Source organism: Uranotaenia lowii, chromosome 2 (assembly GCF_029784155.1).
Source record: "Uranotaenia lowii strain MFRU-FL chromosome 2, ASM2978415v1, whole genome shotgun sequence".
In the NCBI taxonomy this organism is placed as follows: domain Eukaryota; kingdom Metazoa; phylum Arthropoda; class Insecta; order Diptera; family Culicidae; genus Uranotaenia; species Uranotaenia lowii.
In genome coordinates this window covers 160,887,873-160,910,002 of record NC_073692.1, presented here as the reverse complement: position 1 = coordinate 160,910,002, position 22,130 = coordinate 160,887,873, and positions in this window count along the sequence as shown.

Here is a 22,130-nt window from a genome sequence, read left to right as displayed (position 1 = left end):
TTTCTACACCTTCAAAAAATCAATAAATTGTGTCAAAATAATTTCATTATTAACAAATTTTCGATATCTTCACAATGAGAGATTTCACATCACATGTTCTTCAATATCTTATATAAAAAAATGGAGGCGTTTTCTTTGTAACACCATCACATATAAACGGACGGTCGGAATGAAGTGAAATTTAGTGTCCGAGGGTTTATCGTGTCAGAGATGGTTTGTATAATAGTTTCGAGAATATCACTTTTTATGGAAGGAGGGCTCCCATACAAAATAATTTTGAAATGGGACACAACTCGAACAATTTTATGAAGATTTTCATGAAAATTGATCAACGAGCACGAAGAAGTTAAAGACGTGTAGATGAAGTGAAACATTTTCCAACGATTTTCATAGAAAAGGGTAAAACGAAGTTTACCGGGTCAGCTAGTTGGTTATAAATCTGATATTAGGAACTCGTTTCATTTGCCTTTCTTCTTGAAATGTGGGAAGAGTCCACAAACTGCCATAACAACATTTTTCTCAATCAAATAACATCACATTTCACGTATGGCTCCATTTGCATGATATGTTTTCGAGCTTTACATACCTACTTTCCTGTACTTTACTGTATCAAATTTCTCCAAAAGTAGATAAATTTTTCGTACTTTTATACCTTTTCTTTCAAATTTGGTTCTACTTGTTGGATAAACTCTCAAGTTATACAAAAAATTATGCGTAACTCAATTGTTCCTCTCTCATCCCAGGCTGGAAGGTGAAAAGAGTTTTTTTTATTAATCATACAACCATTTCTCGTACTCATATACTCTCCCCTGTAAAATTTGGTTCATTTTATTTGAAGAGCTCTTGAATATATCAAAACAAACGTATGGCACCTCTTTTCTCTTACACTCAAATACACTCCCATAAAAAAGTGCAGAACTTTCTTAAAATATTTCAACAGATTTTGAAAAAACAAAACCGATAGAAAAATAGCATATTTAGATTTATGGCACTTAAATTAGTCAAAATTACTTTTAAAATTCATTGCACCTCGGAAAATGTGCCTTTTGTAATTTATCAGAACCTTTTAAAATGTGATATTGAGCATTTAGACGAACAATGAAATTGAGTTTGAAATTCGTTTTTGAAGCGGAATTAATATCAGCAGAACATTTTAATAAACATAAACATTTTTTTCAAATCAATATTTTTAGTAATAAGGTTGAGGATATTAGATTTAAGATTTTTGTAAATAATGGTGACCATCGTGAGATACAAACACTTGTTAAATGATTTCAAATTTCTCGATGTATGAAAAAAGTATTCGATTTATTTATTTTGAAGTTAAAATCGTTCCTTTTGAACTCCCTTCTTGTTTAGTTACACTTCTTAATGAAAACCCCTTTTAAAGACGAAGTAGGGTTTTGTATTTCAAGTTTAGAGTTTCAATATAAAAATTCAATTGAATTGCAAATCGAAATTTACAATTAAAAATTAGTTTCTATTCGTTAAATTAAATGTCTCAAGCCTAGGGTGATTAAAAACAAAATTTCGCTGGAGGCGAGCATAATTCCGGACTTGCTTCTTAACACTTTTTTTAAACAGCTTTTTTTTATTTTTTTTCGATACCATGGAAAAAAATTTGCTTGGATGAAATCTTCATGGGGGGGGGGGGGGTTGAACCCCTTAAATCCTCCCCTCCCCCCCACGGCCTTAGTACGGTCATCAGAAATAAGAAATTGTTCTTAAAAGGAGCAATTCCTATGAAATTATTTAGCTTTAGCTTCATTGCGTTTTGAACACATTTTGATTCGCAATGTTTATTTCATTATTTTAAACATTAATTAAAATTAAAAAAAAATCGTTAAAGATTCTTAAAATTGTGTCAGTATGACTTTCAAATGGATTCTTTGGGAAACTCAATGAAAATCTTTAGCCCAAAAACTTAATTTCATCAATCAGTTGTCATTTGGGTGACATTACTCGGTCCTGATTGCGAGGAGCTTTAAAAAATTGCTGCGACCATATGTCATCTTCTAACGGCGCCATTGCCGTAACTTTACCACCTTCAATAAAACCCTTTCGGTTATAATCTTTGCGGTTTGATCCGTATAGCGGAAGAAGTCGAAGATGCCCGCGCCTTGGCGGAAGATCAAGTCCACACCCTTCGTGATAACTCACCTCGTATTTGACCAGTGCGACATCGTCTCGATTTTCTACACATTGCCTCTAGCCAATGGCCGGCCTTTATTGGATGCAATAAACGCCCACATTTATCATGATTCAGGTGGATTTAAGTACCGCTATAACGCCTTTAATCCATCCCATACACATTCAGCCGGACCTGGCTGATTCCGGACTCGGTGCCAAGGCAGGAACCATTCCTCTAGTTCCTATTTCGATGGGGCCAGTCAAGGTAGCATCAGACCAAGTGCTACTGCTACAATTCGACCGAGATTGCGGTTTACGACAGTTTATCGCTCTTGCCAAGGACTCGGAGAACGCCTCGGAGGAAGAGTTGCTATAAATGAAAAACTTTGTCAGGATTAGTTTGGTTTTGCAATATTGTTCACTGCTGACGACGACGACGAGGACGACGGCTGGACAGAACACACCGGGAAAAGTTTTTTTGATGGTCCTTTTGCGGGACGATATTGTCACCACATTTAAGGCTGTCAATAATGAGAACACTAAAAAAAGTGTTAAATATTCAATATTTGAACTCTAAAAATATAAATCATTTGAACTGTATTTTATTAAAACGGAAGAGTATAAGTATTCAATTGAAAAAAAGTGTGGAACGAGCTGTATTTGTATTTTCCAATACTGTATTTCTCATAACTATTTTAGATCTCTTTAATCTAAAGATCTCGTTTTAAAATCTGAATTTTATTATTTTATTTAATGATCCCGCGCCGATCCTCCGGTGCATAGGGCCGTGGTAAAAGACCTCCACTGTTGACGATCCGGAGCCAGCGTCTTCACCTGGTCCCAGTCAAGATTCTCGTCGACAGTTCGGATTTCAGCGGCTAGGCTTCGCCGCCACGAATTTCTGGGTCTGCCTCTTCTTCGATGACCTTCTGGATTCCAATCTAGCGCCTTTCTGCAAATCTCGTTTTCATCTTTTCGCAGCGTGTGCCCAATCCATCTCCACTTACGTTCCCGAATCTCGATTTCTAGCGCCCTTTGATGACACCGGCGATGTAATTCCTCATTCGAGATCCGGTTGCCAGGCCACCAAGTGCGGATGATATTCCGCAGGCAGCGGTTTACAAATACTTGCAGTTTTCGCGTCGTCACCGCATATGTGCACCAAGTTTCGCACCCGTACAGCAATACGGATTTGACGTTTGAGTTGAAGATTCGGATTTTAGTTCGTAGAGAGATCTGGCGTGACCGCCAGATGTTTCGGAGACTCGCAAACGCAAATCGGGCCTTTCTGATCCGGGTTTCGATGTCTTTCCTGGTACCACCATCAGGCGTTATCTGGCTACCAAGATACTGGAAGCACTCCACTTTCTCAACTTGTTGCCCAGCTACCATGAAACTGGAGGGATTTTCTGTGTTGATCTCCATCGACTTGGTCTTTCCAACATTGACTTTGAGACCTGCTGCCTTGGAACTTTCGGTGAGGTCGTCGAGTTTGCTCTGCATATCTGGTTGTGTTTGGGCTAGCAAAACAATATCGTCAGCCAGGTCAAGGTCGTTCAGTTGCTCCATTGTTGAAGGATTCCACGGCAATCCTCGGTTCGGTGCACAGTCAATCGTTCCAATCAGAATCTCATCCATTACGATTAGAAAAAGTAGCGGTGATAGAATACATCCTTGTCTCACTCCAGCAGTTACCGGGATTGGTTCGGACAAGACACCGTCGTGCAAGACCTTGCACGAAAATGCCTCATACTGTGCTTCGATGAGATGGACTAGTTTCTCTGGGACCCCTCGTCGCCTTAGAGCCGCCCAGATGTTTTCATGGTTAAGTCGGTCGAATGCTTTTTCGAAATCAACGAACACCAGCAGAAGAGAGTCCTGGAATTCGTTGATTTGTTCCAGTATGATTCGTAGCGTTGTGATGTGGTCCACACATGATCGTCCGGATCGGAATCCAGCTTGTTGCCGTCGGAGTGTAGCATCTATTTTCTCCTGGATCCTGTTCAGAATCACTTTGCAGAGTACTTTGAGGGTTGTACAGATCAACGTTATGCCTCGCCAGTTACCGCACTCTGTCAGGTCTCCTTTCTTCGGGACCTTTACAAGGATACCCTGCATCCAGTCGGCCGGGAATGTTGCAGTATCCCAGATGTCAGCGAAAAGACGGTGCAACATTTGTGCTGATAGGGCAGGGTCGGCTTTCAGCATTTCAGCAGGGATGCAATCGATCCCAGGTGCTTTGTTGGATTTCATGTTTTTGATTGCCGCTTCTATTTCAGCCAGCGAGGGCGCTTCCGAGTTGACGCCATTAATGCGACTTACTGTTGGCGCTTCGAGCTGCGGGTTTTGTTGGCCATCGCTATTCGTGACTTGGAAGAGTTGTTCGAAGTGCTCAGTCCATCGTTTGAGCTGATCTGTTCGATCGGTCAATAACTGACCTGCTCGGTCTTTCAGCGGCATTCTTGCATTAGTCCTTGCACCACTGAGGCGGCGAGAAATGTCATAAAGTAATCGGATATCTCGATTGGCGGCGGCTCTTTCTCCCTCTTCGGCTAGGGAGTTTGTCCAGGCTCTCTTGTCTCGTCTACAAGCTCGTTTAACTGCCTTTTCCAGCTCCGCATATCGTAAGCGGGCGGCTGCTTTGGCTGACCCGGTACATGCCTGCTCAATTCCGACTTTCGCCTTTCTCCGATCATCGACCATCCTCCAAGTTTCATCCGACATCCATTCACTCCTTCTTCCACAAACTTTACCGAGAGTACCATAGCTCGTCGTGATAAAGGCATTCTTGATTCCACACCACTGTTCTTCGACTGTTCCGTCTGTCGGCAGCTCCGAGGCTCGGGATTCTAGCTGTTCAACGTATGCCCTTTTCATCTCTGGATTCTCCAACCGGCGGACGTCGTATCGACACCCGACTTTCTCCTCGCGCCGTTGGACACGCGCAACTCTCAGTCGTATCTCGCCAAGGACGAGGTGATGGTCAGATGCAATGTCTGCGCTTCGTTTGTTGCGGACATCAAGAAGGCTCCTTCTCCATTTTCGGCTGATGCAGATGTGGTCAATTTGATTTTCTGTTCGGCCATCTCGGGATACCCAAGTGACCTTATGTGCTGGTCGATGGGGGAAGAGCGATCCGCCGATCACCATGTTGTTGTTGCCACAAAATTCTACAAACAGCTCTCCGTTTTCGCTCATCTATCCTAGGCCATGGCGCCCCATGATGCGCTCAAGGTCCTGATTGTCGGAGCCAATCTTTGCGTTGAAGTCGCCCAAATGGATTTGAATGTCACCCTTCGGAATTCTCTCAACCACGCTGTTCAGTTGACTGTAAAACTGCTCTTTCTCCTGCAAGTCGGCAACGTCAGTTGGCGCATAACACTGGACCATTGTAAGGTTTCTAACCCGTGTTCTGAATCTGGCTACGATTATTCTTTCGTTTATCGGTTCCCATCTAATGAGGGCCGCGTAGGCCTGCGGGCTTAACAGGAAACCAACTCCTCGTTCCCGAGTAGCATGTTCTCCTCGTATGCCAGAGTAAAGCAGGACTTGCCCGGATTGTGTCTTGTGTTCTCCAGAATTAGGCCAACGGACTTCGCTCAGTCCCAGAATTTCAAGCTTGAGGCGGCTAGCCTCTCTAGCAAGTTGTTCCAGTTTGCCTTGTTGGGCAAGGGTTAAAACATTCCAAGTTCCAATTCGTGTCCGTGTTTTCATGCTAAAAGTCGTCGCCAAAGTTCCAGATCGGTCATTTCTTTCGGATTCCGTAACAAGTTATGAATCGGGAGCAGTAGGTTGTTAGCCTAAAGTCCCTATCCCGCGATGGGGCTGCCATCTTGGACTTAGCTGGCGGGAGCCGCATTTCATAAATTCAGCCGCTTGCTGCAAGACAGACGCTGTTTGAGCCGCCCCTGACCTGGAGAACAGACGCTCGGTTGTTGTTGCACGCCGCCCCTGACCTGGGGAACAGACGCGTGCGGCCACCTTCTCAGTCTGCATGCGACCAAAGCATCCACCGGGGTTGGGTACCCGATCTCCGCTTAGGTTACTCGCACCCCAGCCGGCACCGCGGGGAGGTAGAGATAGGAGTTGTGAATAAGAGGTGATATGACCACTATGGGGTCTCGTGTTGCACATTATCCACCGTTTACCAGCCAAAATCTGAATAGTTTTTATATTTTTTTTTTGGTTTAAAATTATAATTATAAGTTTTACTTGAATTTTTTTACGGTTTAATCTCTGAGATTTATATACTTTAAGATAGATTATTTCAAAAAAAAATTCTGCCTAAAATAATTTAAAAAAAATAAGACTGTTGATACTCACGGTTCTTTTCGGATCCTCTCACAATAATTCGTCCTCGGAAGATTCCATTCTGGAACGACTTCGTTCCTCCATGGAGAAAAACCAAAACCACATTGGCTTGTTTTGATTTCTCTTTCTCTTTTGGTCGGTCAATTCGCATACCGAGAACAATAGCGTTTTGACAACCAATGATCATCGATGATGATGACAACAATACAAATTTTGTCATCAAACACGATCAACTTAGCCAACACAACATGTTGTTCAGAGTAACCCAGCAGTATTGGCAGTTAATTCTGAGAGGATATCTCAGAGTCCAATAAAAATTAAGAACTGATTCTGAGTTTGGGAATCAGTTAGTTTTAAGCGACAAGATGATAATCGCTATAGGATTAAGTTATTGTATAAGGACTTGACGAAGGAAATTAACAATGTTTAACTCGATTCAAACACAAACCTGCGTTGTTCTCTCATACTTCAACAAAGACGAATATGAATGGTATAGAAAATATGCAATAAGGAACATCATTTGAATGACATTTGATTCCCGAATTCTTATAAGGAAAAAAAACAAATGATGCAGTTAAGCAGGACCGGATTAAGCCCTCGGGGGTCTCGGGGCAATTTTACTTCCGGTGGATGAGCTCCAAATTGATTTTTTTTAAAGTTCTTTGAGAAGTTCGAATACTTAATAAAAGTACAGTAGTTTCTCGATTTAATCACTGTTCGATTTTATCAATAGTCGCCAAGTTCGTGCTCAATTTTATCACGGTTATTGTTTCGATTATATCACGCTTTTTTTTTTGAAATTATTCAGAAACCATTTCCAAGATCTTAATTGTCTTTCAAAAGCGTAAAGCGTCTTTGTTCATAATATTTTTTATGGTTTTTTTTTGTTTATTTGTGATACTTTACCAACGCTTTGGCATTCGTGTCAATTTTATGGTTTATGTTATGGAATATAGGTATTAAATAATATGAAAATGCCATTGAACTGCTTATTTTGGCTGTGTAGTGTAAAAAATCGTCATTTCGATTTTAAAAACACTTGTAATAATCGACATAAGTATTTTAACGTCACGCTAATACTAGTGTTGTTTTTTGTGTTTGGAAAGCCGCTCTAAAAAATGTAAACTTTTTCGGTTATGCGAATTATATAAAAAACTTGGGTAAATTTGAGCGTTTTTGAAAAAAAGTATATATATATGTGTCTCTGATTTATTTGTTTATTGTATTTTTTTTTGAAAGGGTGGCGTACGCAATCCTGATCAGGCAGCCTTTAGTATTGTCTGAATGGATAATTTTGGAAGATCAAAATTAAATTCTGCTAGCTTTGCCTTAAAATGTTTAGTTTTTAAGCAATTTCAAAATATTTTTCGAAAAAGTAAACTTTTAAGTTAATCAAATGTCTGAAGATAAAAATATTGAAATTTTAAATAATCAGAAGAAATTTTTTTGATACATTTTTCTTGGAACTCTTTTTAAAAATCGACATAAGATAAAATAACTGCAAAATTTCCATAAAAACTTAATTATTCACTTTAATCAGATTTAGACTTTAGTAATATGTATAATATACATAATTTTATTTCATGAAAATATCTTAAAATTGATAAAAAAAAGAAGATTAATTTGCCCTGAAACCGATCCTTTCTGTTTAGTAATCTTTGATATTTACATCATGTGTTGAAAATCTACCAAATGATCCGTTTCCATCAATGAAAATATTATAAATTATTGATTAAAGTCAATAAAATAATTTTTTACACTTTAATTTATAGTTTTGCCAAATTCACGGTTTTGCCATATTCCCGGAGAATTTTTTTTTCGATCGTGATAGAATCGAAAAACTACTGTATTAAAAATTCGATTATGCTGTTTCGTTGGAATATTGCGGGAGAAATTTTCAACCAATTGATGTTGAAATCTTCTATATAGGCAATAAGATGCATAAATGTATATTTTTAACTGAAAAATGTATAAAATCAAATGAAATTTGGATTTGGTTGAAGAACATATTGCAACAACGGTTGAAAATAGCTACAAATGATCCCGAGAATATGTTGATGAAGAAAACAAATGACAATAACAAACATGAAAAAGCCGGCCTTTGGTTAGTAGCAAAAGTGATTTCATACTTGATAAAAAACCGTAAAAATCCTAGTTTGTATGTGTTGCAAAAATAAATAAGAGAAAATAGGTGGAACAACAAAAATGCATTTTCTGCAAATTTCGGAAGTTGGCTAAATTTAAGTTAGTTTATATAAGTAGAGTAGAAAAATGAAGTATGTAAAAAATAGGAGATAGTCTTGTAATAAATAAGTATTCTAATAAAAAACTAAAACCCGAAAAAAAATAAAAAGAACTAACTGTAAAAAACTGCAAATAAAACTAAACGGAAGAATTTCGATATTTTTCGTGCTTTTTAAGTTGACAGACAATTTAAACAGTTTTTTTGACACTCGGTAAAAACTTCACAAAAAAAAAAATTACTTCAAGACTATTGGGAAATAGTATAAACCCACAATGGGACAATCACAATTAACTGCATCAAATCAAATCAAAATTATAATATCAAATCAAAATTTGGGAAATAAATTTGCAAAAATGTTCAATTTTAGAGAAAAAAAAGAGCATCTATAGTTATGGATAGATCCCAACACTCTTCAGAAGAAACCCGGTGCACTCATATTGCACCATCAGCAATCCTTGTGCACCAGCAGGTCATCAGGTGATACCGCGTTCCCCAGTCATCAGGTGATATCGTGCTCCCCGGTCATCAGGTGGCGCGAACCCAGACGCAACGTCAGCAACATGCGCGACCGTTCGCCCGTGTTCCCACAGGTAGCAAACGTGTCGCGACAGGCTACAACCAACGGAAGCCGCCGGACATCGGACACCAACCAGCAACGCCGACAATCGACGCAGCAGGTGTGTGACCGGTCTAGAAGTCCTCGAGTTAGTTAGAGTCAGTCAGTTAGTTTTCGTGCGTAGTTAAGATCAGTCGATTTAAGAGATCAGTGAATAAAGTGTTTTTTAAAAAGTGATTAATGTGAACATTAACATATCTGGCGCAGTCGTACGGCCTGACGAACGTTAAAAGCTAAAAGTGAATCCTTGCACTGATCACAAACTCAGTGATTGTGAATTGAATTCTGGACATTCATGGACACAAAGTGCTATTGAAGTGAAGTGAAGACCAGAAATTATCGGTTGCAATCTGAAACTCAGTGATTGTGAATTGAATTCTGGACATTCATGGACACAAAGTGCTATTAAAGTGAAGTGAAGATCCGGAATTATCAATTGCAATTTTCGCCCGCCCGGGGACAGCTAACCAACACGTGAAGGCCAACCCATCCCTCAACACGTAGGAGACTTGCGACGGGAGGTACAAGGAAACTTTCAGCAGGAACGGTGGGTTTCAACCCTTTGTCGTCAGGGAAAATAACCTACATCGGTAAGTGAATTTTACTTTACTTTTTTATTTTTTTTTTATGAAAAAATTCAACCCTTTGCCAAAAGTAAAGGCACGAACATTTTTGAAAATGGAACAGGAAAATTCTTCGCAGCCAACCATGATCAACATGCAAACATTGTACAACAGCATGTTGGAAATGGAGCAAAGGCTGCGGGATATCCAATCCGAAAACATAAGCTTACGCGCAGCGGCGCAAAATAATCAGCAACATCAATTTGCTCGTGATATGGCAGAAGATATTTTTCGGATCCCAGACCCGATTAAATCACTGCCAAGTTTTGATGGGAAAAAGAAACAAGCCACCGCTTGGGTGCAAACGGTGCGCACAACACTAAACAGATTTAGATCTCGCGTTTCGCAAGAATCGATGGAGATTTATGAGCAGTGTATCATTAATAAAGTCGTAGGGGAAGCCAGAGACACATTGTGCTCTAATGGCAATCCACAGACTTTCAAAGAAACTGCTAAAATTCTTCTAAATAGCTATGGTGACAAAAACACAATAGCTACATACCAGACGCAGATCTGGAACACCAAAATGGAGAATTCTCTCCACAGCTACTATAGAAGGGCGAAGGAACTTATGGTAAATATAAAATCCCTAGCCAAAGAAAACCCCATTTATGCCTCAAATTGGGAGGCAATAAACGTGTTTATCGAACAAGAATGCCTAGCTGCATTTATTAATGGTCTCCAACGGCCATACTTTGGTTACGCCCAGACGGCACAACCAGACGACTTAGAATCAGCATACGCTTTCCTGTGTCGATTCCAGTGTGCCGAAATGACAAAAAAACAAACCAATCAACAAAATTACGCGAACCACCCACAAACTAAACAACCTCAAAATTCAGGACAGTTTCAAGGTCCAAACCAAAACTTTAAAAATTTCAAGCAAAACAAACCGTTCAATTATGGACAAGATCGGACAGATCGAACAGATCGGGTTAGATCAGACAGATCAAAGGTCACACCGATGGACGTCGACCCATCAATTAGATCTAGACAAGGAAAAGTGTTTAACCACGATTCCAAAATGGTTAAAGAAAATTCAGAAAAATTTCAAGTTGAGCAATCCGACTCTGAATCGGAAACCGAAATAAATTTTCAGATCGGTATACCGAAACAACCTCAGAAATAAATGCAATTAATGGCCTACCATTTATAACAATCCACCTTCCCATCGGGAAAGGAGCCAAACTCCTAATCGATAGCGTGTCGAATAAGAGTTTTATTTCACCCGACCTTATTCCAAAATCCCTTAAAGTTCCCTGTAAACCTTTAATGATTTCAAACAACTTTGGAAAACATAAGGCCTCGCATAAATTTGTAACCGAACTTTTTCAAACAGGCAAGAGAACCCATTTCTATTTGTTTAAATTCCACAAATTCTTCGACGGAATTTTAGGTTACGAATCACTCTCCGACTTAGAAGCGATTATGGACTACGCGAATAATAAATTAATTCTTCCGGAGAAAACAATACCATTCAACATTCGGATAATGGGACCACCTGAAATAACAATTAACGCTCATTCAGCGTCAATGATCAAAGTCCCAGTGGCTCAACAAGATGGCAATGTTTTTCTGCGAAAAAACATCATAATTGGCGACGTAATAATCCCCGCCGGATTGTACCAAGCCAACGACGGATGTATAAACGCATTAGCCTCAAATTTTGGAGAAACCATTTCATTCAAGTGGACTAAACCTGCAAAAACCTTGCCAATACAAGAAATTACTGAAATTCATCATACACACGCAAAACCGGAGAAAACCCCATCTTTAATACCAACTACTGAATTAGAAAGATTAATCCGGCATGATCATCTAAACTTAGAAGAAAAAGCCAAATTATTCAAAATCTTATCAAAAAATTCAGAAATTATACAAAAAAATTGCGAAAAACTGTCTTGCACCACCGCAATTCAGCATCGCATTAAAACAGTGGATGACATACCGATTCATACGAAAACCTATAGGTATCCTCACATCCACAAAGCCGAAGTGGAGAAACAGGTGAATGATATGCTAGCAGACGGTATCATTCAACATTCAATATCGCCTTGGACATCCCCTATTTGGATTGTCCCAAAAAAGATCGATACAAGCGGTAAAAAGAATTGGCGAGTAGTCATTGATTACCGAAAACTTAATGAGAAAACGGTGGATGATAAATTCCCCATCCCCCTCATTGAAGAAATCTTGGATCGATTGGGACGAAGCACTTACTTTACTACTTTGGATCTCAAATCTGGGTTCCACCAGATTGAGGTACACCCTAACGACAGGCCTAAAACAGCCTTCAGCACAGACAAAGGTCATTTCGAATTTACTCGTATGCCCTTTGGCCTGAAGAACGCTCCAGCGACGTTCCAAAGAGTTATGAACAACATACTAGGAAATTTAATTGGCACCTGTTGCCTTGTGTACCTAGATGACATAATAATTTTTGGGAACTCGCTGCAGCAACACCTGGACAACTTAAACAAAGTCCTACGCAAACTTGTCGAAGCGAACCTAAAAATTCAATTCGACAAATGCGAATTCCTGCGCAAACAATGTGAATTCCTAGGTCACATTGTCACCCAGGAAGGTATTAAGCCAAATCCCGATAAGATTGAGAAAATCTTAACTTGGCCTATACCCAAAACCCCAACCCAAATCAAAGGATTTTTAGGACTTATAGGGTATTATAGGAAATTCATTCGAGATTTCGCAAAGCTAACCAAACCTTTGACGAAATGCTTGAAAAAAGATCATAAAATTGTTCTTAATGCAGAATTCATCGAGTGTTTCCAAGAGTGTAAACAACTTCTAACCACAGACCCGATTTTGAAATATCCTGACTTTACAAGAAAATTCATTCTTGAAACAGATGCGAGCGACCTAGCACTGGGAGCCGTATTATCTCAAAAATTCGACGATGGGAAAGAACACCCCATTGCCTACGCATCTAGAACTTTGAACGATGCTGAATGCAACTATTCAGCAACGGAAAAAGAACTACTGGCAATAGTGTGGGCAACTAAACACTTTAGGCCCTATGTTTACGGTGTAAAATTTGATGTCAGAACTGACCATAAACCTTTAGTATGGTTAAGGCAGAAAAATGACCTGAACAGAAGACTACTAAATTGGAAATTAACTCTCGAAGAATTCGAATTTGACGTTAGTTACAAAAAAGGTACATTGAACAACAATGCAGATGCCCTGTCCAGAATGATCCCGGAAAAGCTTGAAATTAACGCTAATTCTGCCTCTGAATCGGACGATATGACACAACACTCAGCCGACTCAGACGACAATGACTTCATTCCTTCTACGGAGCGAGCATTGAATGAATTCCGAAATCAGATTATCCTAGAAACATCTGACCAGGACAGCGTTGAAACTACAAATATTTTCAGAGGCTATCATCGAGTGACCATTAAGAAAGTATTATTTAGTCCAGCTATTCTAATTAACATTCTAAAAGATTACGGCTCTCCTAATTGTCTAAATGGCCTTTACTGTGACCGACGTACCTTATTAAATCTACAAACAATCTATAAAAACTATTTCGCAAGAGCGAAAACTTTCAAAATTTTCTGGACTGAAAAAATTCTGGAAGACGTTACAGATGAGATCGAACAAGACCTTATCATCCAAAGGCAACACAATACTAATCATCGTGGGATAAATGAAACTAAATCCCATATTTCCAGACAATTTTTCTTTCCAGGAATGAAGACAAGGATCACTAAATTCATCAACCTATGTAAACTTTGTCAAAAGGCTAAGTATGAAAGACGTCCATATAAGCAAAAATTCGAGTTCACTAAAACTCCAACAAAACCTTTAGAAATTGTGCATATGGATATCTTTATCATAAGTAACACTAACTTCCTAACGCTTTGTGACAAATTTTCGCGATTAACAATGGCTTTCCCTATTAGAACACGCAATACAATCCACATTCTGAAAGCGATAACTCGTTACCTAGCAAATGTAGGTAAACCTTCCCTTCTCGTCATGGACCAGGAGGCATCCTTTACATCAACTACAATCAAAGATTTTTTGGAGCAACAGGACATTGAATACCATTTCACAAGTGTAGGACAGTCCTCCTCCAATGGAACAGTCGAGGTTGTACATAGAACACTGAGAGAGCTACATAACATTCTTTCGAACAGAGAATCTACCAAGAATCTCCCCGAAAAATCCAAAATAAATCTTGCAGTGTCTATATACAACGACTCCATCCATTCCCAAACAAAATTAACCCCAAAAGAATTATTCTTCGGATTCCGAAACGAAGACCATGTCCCAGACGATATAAACGAAAGAATAAGATTAAAAGAAGAATTTTACAGACTCTTCTCTGAGAAACAACTCGAAAAGAAAAGCAAAGATTTGGAAAAAACAAACAAATCCAGAGAAGAACCTGAAGAATTCGCACAAAACGTCACGGTCTTTGAAAGGAAACGAAATAACTTAAAACACCAAGAGAGGTATAAAGAAACCATAGTTAAAGAAAACCTCCGCACTAACATCATCGACGACAACGGAAGGAAAATTCACAAATCCAAACTAAAACGCAAACGAAAATCCTAATTTTAAAACTAATTAATTTTGCTTTTACCATTTTTTCATTTCAGCAAAAAAAAAAAAAAATTTTTTTTTACAATGACATTCCAAAAACATATATGCATAGTAGTCTTCATAATATCTTTAGCCAAAAATATCCATTGCAGCATGGAAATCTTCGACATGAATAGAAACCCTGGTATCATAGCGTTTGAGACAAATACAGTGCTAATAAGAGAAGGTTCCCATAGGCTTTATCATAAATTTAACCTCTACCCTTTCATAGCTATACTAAAACAATATGAATCTATTATACAAAAACTAGGAGAGAATCCAAATATCAAAGAAATCACTTATATTTTAAAACAAAAACACAGCCAAGCACTTCTTTTGCTCCACAACTTAACATCAAAACCTAGAAAAACAAAAAGGTCGTTGAACTTTTTAGGATCTGCAATAAAAACTATTACTGGGAACCTAGACAATGAAGACCTACTAAAGATAGAATTGCAACTAGAGACTTTAGAAAACTCCAACAACGCACTTATTACCGAAAATAATGAACAAATTAAAATCAACAAACTTTTCGAAGATAGAATAAATAATTTAACAAAACAAGCTTATTTACAATCAAAAGAAATTAACGATTTTGTGAAACAAGCTATGTTAGGTTTAGATAGATCAGTAGACTGGAAACACATACTGCACTTACACAACATCATATTCCACATCGACGAGGTCCAACATCAGCTGAACATCATCTTCGAATCCTTACAACTTTCGAAACTTGGCGTGATTTCCAAAGCTTTCCTACAACCATCGGAGTTAGAGTTCGCTACGCACCTTCTCGAAACACAAGGGATAACGATCACGAGCTATGACCAAACTTACGAGTTTTTGGAACCGATAGCTTTCCATAATGGTTCCAACATAATATTTGTTATCAAGATACCCAAGTTTAGAAAAGGCATATACAAACAACTACAAATAGAACCGATTCCAATAGGCGAGAAAGTCATCGACCTGAACGCAACAAAAGCTATAATTAACAACGACGAGTCATACCTAATCACTAACCAGTGTATGAACATTGAAGGAAACAACATTTGTCACGTCGAAAAGCTTTTCAACGTTTCTGACGATAATTGCCTACATCCAATACTACGAGGATTTCCCAGCAACTGTACCTTTGTTAAAATCCATACAGCATCAGAGATAAAAATAATCGACAACCTCGGTTTACTTATCAAGAATTCTGTAAAACCAACTTTACTACAGAATAATTGTGGATTTGGTCCGAGAAACATTACGGGAACCATCCTTATAAAATTCCAAAATTGTTCCATAAGTCTAAATGGCAAACAATTTGACGACAAAACCTTCAGTGGAGAAACGAGTCCAAAAACTCTCCCAATCCATTCGACGTTCGTGGAAGAAGCAACTGTTAAAGCAGAATCCATACTAAACTTGGAAGAAGTACACATTAATAACCGCAACAACTTAAAAAACCTACAGAATTTACACCAAAGAACTAAAACATTCAGTATTGGAACCACAATCTTGATAACATCCATCGTCATTGCCATTTTCATTTCCCAAAAGAAGGAAATTCGTAATCTGAAATTGAAACTCACAGTTCAAGTCCCAGCAAGCAGAACAGAAACAGCTTCGCAATCAGAACTGAACCGAGACGGTTCAATCTAACAAGGGGGAAGTTATGGATAGATCCCAACACTCTTCAGAAGAAACCCGGTGCACTCATATTGCACCATCAGCAATCCTTGTGCACCAGCAGGTCATCAGGTGATACCGCGTTCCCCAGTCATCAGGTGATATCGTGCTCCCCGGTCATCAGGTGGCGCGAACCCAGACGCAACGTCAGCAACATGCGCGACCGTTCGCCCGTGTTCCCACAGGTAGCAAACGTGTCGCGACAGGCTACAACCAACGGAAGCCGCCGGACATCGGACACCAACCAGCAACGCCGACAATCGACGCAGCAGGTGTGTGACCGGTCTAGAAGTCCTCGAGTTAGTTAGAGTCAGTCAGTTAGTTTTCGTGCGTAGTTAAGATCAGTCGATTTAAGAGATCAGTGAATAAAGTGTTTTTTAAAAAGTGATTAATGTGAACATTAACATATCTCTATATCTGAGAAACAAAACTTGAATTCAGAATGAAGATTGAGATCACATCATCTGTAAACATAAAGATAAAACAGATAAGAATCTTAAAAAAAAATTAGTTCCATAAAACTTCAAACTTCAAAACTTTTAAAATTGAAAAATTAATGAAGAGTTGAATCTTTATTGTATAGAAATACTAGCTGACCCGGTGTGCTTTGCTACACCTCCCGAAAATAAATAAAATTTGTTTAAATAGGGTGATTTGCCAATCGTTGTCCCCTAACTCATTGTTACACAACATGACTTAAATTGTCAATATATCAGCTGTTTTTCAACTTTTCCTCAAAAATAATACTGAATTATGTAATTCGGAATGTTTTCTGATGAAATGAGGCTTTAGTGAAATTTTCTGCTGGTAAGTGTGTATCTTACGACAGTTTTATTTTTTCTTGTATTTTTCGCGCGGTTTTTGTGCTTTTGTGCAAAAAACCTTAACATTCCTACTTCGACAAATAAGGTTTTACGTCAGAACAAAACATTTTTCGTATCAGTTTTCTATATGAAACGTTTGTTAGACAATTTTAACACCATAATATTGAAAAAAAATTATTATCCATACTTAACCAGAAAACGTGTTGAATGCGCTCAATCTCCTCCTGCCCCATTGTTGTACATAATTCTGCTGCAAAATTTGTATGGAAATTTCAAATTTATAAATTCGTATACCTCCAATAACTTTGTTTGGTTGTTTCAACAGCTAAAAATAGCAATACAAATTTTGGAAGCGGTTGATTATGTCCTGAATTATAACAACGTGTTCTGAATTAGGAAGGAGGCTTGTACGGAAAAATCCAAATTTTCATTCAAAAACCATCAGAATTGTACTGAAAGTTCCAAAAATATAATTTTGTTTTTTTTTAATATTTCTTGGTTCTTGCAATACATTGCATGTGAACAAAAAATAAACTTACTTGTACCCCAGAAATGATATTCGTTGTCATACAAAAAACTCAAAATAAAAAGGGTCATGGACCAGATGGCTTCCCTGTTAATGTCCTAAAAAACAACCATGAAACATTCTCGTACATACTCACACAATATTTTAACCAAATATTAGAGTCAGGAGTTTTCCCGAACTGTCTAAACATTGCGAAAGTTATCCCTGTTTATAAGGCTGGCGATTCGCTTGACGTCAATAACTATCGTCCTATCTCGACCTTAAGCGTTTTTAGTAAAGTGTTCGAGAAGCTTCTTGTTAATAGGATTGTAGACTTTCTAAATCAGAACAATATACTCTATAAACTGCAATATGGATTTAGATCAGGCTCGAGCACTCAAATTGCCATCTCAGAATTAGTGGAATCTATTATATGTGAAATAGAGTAAAAAAATGTTGTTGGGGCATTGTTTTTGGATCTCAAAAAAGCTTTCGACACTCTAAATCATGACATATTATTGTCCAAATTGCATAAATACGGGATAAGAGGAACAGCAAATAATATCCTTCGTAGCTACCTAGAAGATCGCAAGTAGTTTGTGGCTATTGAAAATACAAGAAGCGAATTAAGAAATATTGATATCGGTGTACCACAAGGGAGTATTATCGGGCCATTACTTTTCCTCTTATATGTAAATGATTTATGTAACCTTCAACTTAAAGGCACAGCACGTTTATTTGCCGATGATACAGCAATTTTTTATTCAGAAACTTCACCTGATATTATAATTCAGCACATTGAAGACGACCTAAAACTGCTTTCAAAATATTTCAATTCAAACCTACTTTCACTTAATTATACAAAAACCAAATACATGTTGTTTCGTTCTTCATATAAAAAACTGCCTCGTACTAATGACCCAGCTATGAATGGTAATACGATTGAGAGAGTTAGTTGTTTCAAATACTTAGGAATTTACTTAGATGAAACTCTTTCATGGAATCGTCAAATTGAACACCTGGAAAAAAAATTACTCCTCTTTGCGGTGTTCTTTGGAAACTGAGAAATTTTGTTCCCCAACATGTTCTCTTTAAATTTTATTTTGCGTTTATTCACTCTCATTTGAACTACCTTGTTATGATATGGGGAAGAGCTTCTTTGTTTCACTTAAAGAAACTTCAAACGCTCCAGAATAGATGCTTGAAAAACATCTTAAAACTCCCTTTGTTATTCCCTACCCTTCAGCTATACTCTTTAAGAACGCATAACGTTCTTCCAATATCTGAACTCTGTGATTTGCAAACTGTTATATATATCTATGATAATCTACACTCAACTGAAAATATTCAAAACCTCCATTTTACTACGGGGTTGCGAACTCATAACACTCGCCAGTCAGATTTCTTGCAACGAAGCCGATCCACAACATCATTAGGGCAAAAAAGAATTTCGTTTATTGGACCTACTAAATACAACACCTTACCAACTGATATTAAAAACATAACCAAACGTTCCATGTTAAAAACCAAAGTGATACAGCTTTTGAAAGAAAAATTGAACCATTAAAACAGTCGATCATCAACCAGTCTTTGTTTTGCTTACCTTTTGCATATTTGTAGCGTTAATTTCTAATATTATTATTCTTTAAAAAATTGTAGTTTGTATTTTTATCTTATTAAATTAATGATCATAACTTGATAAAATTAGTAAATATAATTAGTGTAATAGTAAATATAGTATAATGAATCTCTTCAAAGGAAATTATTTTCCATTGAGATTCATATTGTAGTCAATTTAGTTAAAAAAAAATAGGTAAATATTTTTTTAATTTTAGTGTTTTGACAGCTAATTTGAAAGCTGGTTAACCGGATGAAATAAGAATCGCAATATACTGCTTTGCACAGCCAATAAGTGTGATGATTTAAAACTTTCGCAAAAACATGTCATGAAATTATTGAAAGCTTCAGAAAGCAAATCCTTCAATTTTACAATGTACTTTTGAATGGATTACGATTTTTGATTTCGAAATTGTTATACCTTTTTTCATGAAATACTTTGCTTCTTCTCATGCTGGCAAACAATTAATCTTAAGAATGGGCAAAACCAATAATTTAAATTCATTTCAAAATTTGAATTTCTTGTACATGCGAACAGTTCTTCTTGCAAACAAATTGTCATACAGAATTGAACATGTTAATTGACTACATGCAACTAAAACAACTCGAATTAGCATAGCATAGCATTGGGTGACTACACACATCTTGAATTGGCTGATACACGAAGTACAACTAACAATCAAGCCCAACACTAGATGCCAAAATGAGTATCTGGGTTCAATACTCATTTCAAGTGTTGCTATTGAGAATCAGTGCGGTACCATTATGCACACCGTGACAAGTCAATGTAATCATATTGGGATAATCTGAACAGCGAAATGAACTTTTCAGGTGCAAGAGAACTCATGCGACCCTACAAACAAGGATGCTGTTTCAGATAGGAAGAGGGAAGGATATTTGCTTTTATAGGAAATCCTACTTGGCAAGAAGGATTGATGTGTTAAAAAATTTAAAATGTGACCGAATACACGGATAAATAAATTGGAAAGAGCTCACCAATTTACGGGAAACCTGGTTCTTATATCTTGCAATCTTCGGTCCGCTCAAATCCATTTCTGCACGAACATGATATTTTCTCCTCAATTTCTTATCTACCGGAACCCCTGTGTGTTGTAACTTGGTACCAGCCATTTGGTCTGCAGAGCCTTTTCTCGTACCCTGGACAACCTCACCATTGTTCGTTCCATTTCCGTATCCCAGTGTAGATCCTTCAGCAACAACCTCTCGGTAAACAACCAGGATTATTCTTCTTTCAAACGGCATATCTTAAAATTCTGTTTGAACTTGTATTTCAGGGCTCTTGAAAATGAACCCATGCTGTAACCATCACCCATGAACTGTTGGACTACATTCTGATGAGAGGGCACCGGTTCCTTACGCATTAGCCGCTTGTTTGACTGACTGTACCCTAGGAGCGGTTAGCCGTGCCTGATGAATCGAGAAAATCCTCCTCCATTGCTTGTTCCATTGGGGGTCTTTTTCATCTTGATTATAATTTTAATTTTTTGTTATTTATCTAAACTTCACTTTTCAAATCAACGAAAATTCAGAGCTTGAAAAAACACGTCATGCTCAGGCGACGACTGCTTCGATCTCCTGCAACTAAAACAACTCGAATTGTCTATTTATATGACATGTTTTTTTTCTGAATAAGTGGATATTTAATTATTTTCCACTCAGAATTTTCACATTTTTTGCACTCAATGTTGATTTTAAATAATTAATTCAATAATTCAAAGACACTTTTTTTATCCATAAGTTTATTTTTTCTACCGTCAAATCATAAAAATGAAGTTTTGAAATTATTTAACTCGTTGAAAAAACTTATGTATGTATGAAAGTTGGGCAATTTGAATTGCATGAAAAGTGTCAAAGTCAACTCAACTGCATTGGCTTTGAAAGACTACTTTTTCATCAGATTTATTTTGAAATCCTTTATCGCGACCATTTACTCAACATTTTATGCTTAGGATTAAAAGCTGTTCTGAAAAAATCTGTTTCTCTAATTTCGTGTCGACAAAGCTAAAAGAATTTTATTCCATATCAACGGCGATCCCCTTGATATTGTTATTAATATTGTCAGAATATTGTACAGGAGGAAAACTCAGACCCTTAATCCCAAAAACTTGAAGTCGAAGGTTGGAAGACCCGAAATATTACTTATCTGTCGTGCAATTTTCTCAGGAATTCGAATCTGCTGTCAAGTTGCCGTCACTGGAGATATCTATGTGAAGCTTTATTTGGCCCTTATCATCCAGAAAAATAATCAGTCATAGCTTTGTGAAACTTAATTTGATCCAAAACAGTTTTTCAGTCGGAAAACTCTAGGGAAGCATTTCTATGTCATGTGATTGTTTCCTGAAGATTGATGAAATAGCCACTTTCAGTTCATTCTATGGGATTTTAAAGACATAAAATTTTATGTTGGTAGGACATATAAAGAAAAAGGCTCAACACTGGGCAAATGAGGTTAAATAACATTACACTCAAATGGCTTCAGGTTAATTAAGAGGTGGATTTGAGTTTCTGAGAAAACTTCACGTGTGATAAATGCTATTCCAGACACTCAAACCGACGGCTTTGTGTTTTTTTTTTGGGCCGAATTGGAATGGGAAAGTGCATTGGACGGTTTATATGGAAGACCCCCTCCCCACTCCTTTCATAAGGGGCCGTCTAAAAATTAGATTGCATTTGAACTAGAAGTTCTCATAATAAGCTTCCGTAACAAATATCAGCCTATTCGACCTCATGGTGACTGATTTTTAAAATGTGCAACCATTGGAAAAAAATTGGACAACATTATGCACGACACAAAATTTGCCTGTGCAACTATTGGGCACAGACAAGCTGTTTTAAATGATTTTTTAATTTTTTATGTCACTTTTTTCAAATAATTGAACTTTTGGATCTTGTTGACCAATCCTGTATGAGTGTATCGACAAAAAAAACGAGTGAATTTGGTTGAAATGAC